Raw genomic sequence first — 649 nt, forward strand, 5'->3', positions numbered from 1 at the left:
AAGTGGCACATAAACCACTGAGCGCTGCTCAAGTATCGAAGCAGTCTCTACATGTCATGCGTGACATGGCCGGACAGAGTCCGAGGCATCTTGGGCACGGCCTTTCAGATGCGCGTGGAGAGGCACGTAAACCACTGAGCCTTGCTCTCGCTGCGAAGCAGTCGCTGCATGCCATTGATGGCGTGGTCGGGCAGAGTCCGAGGCATCTTAGACGCGGTCCTTCAGATGCGTGTGGAGTGACACGTTATCCACTCGACGAAGACAGCGGGGTTAGCAGCTCTATGTCGGATGTTGTAGATAACATCATAGCTCCAAAGGTACGGACAGTGAGGATGACACCAGATGACACGGCGTGCGTGTTCACCTTGGTCTCATCGAGACATAGAAACTCTGTACAGAGGCGACGGCGACGGCGACGCCGTATGCTGGCTGCAACACGCCGGGCGTCGACCCTGATCCAGGGTGTGTCTACCGTAAACGACGGTGCACAGTTATACACCCTCGTCAACGGTATAACAGGGGAAAGAGATGGCGACGTCCGCCTCGAGGCTATGCTTGCAGTAGATGCTCTTCTTGAGCTGGACGAAGTGCCCCTTGAAGAGTTCGGCAGTGCCTTGAAGGCAGGCGATTTGACCGAAGTGGTCATTGT

The sequence above is a fragment of the Plasmopara halstedii genome (assembly GCF_900000015.1).
Source record: "Plasmopara halstedii genome assembly, contig: Scaffold_658, whole genome shotgun sequence".
Classification (NCBI taxonomy): Eukaryota; Oomycota; class Peronosporomycetes; order Peronosporales; family Peronosporaceae; genus Plasmopara; species Plasmopara halstedii.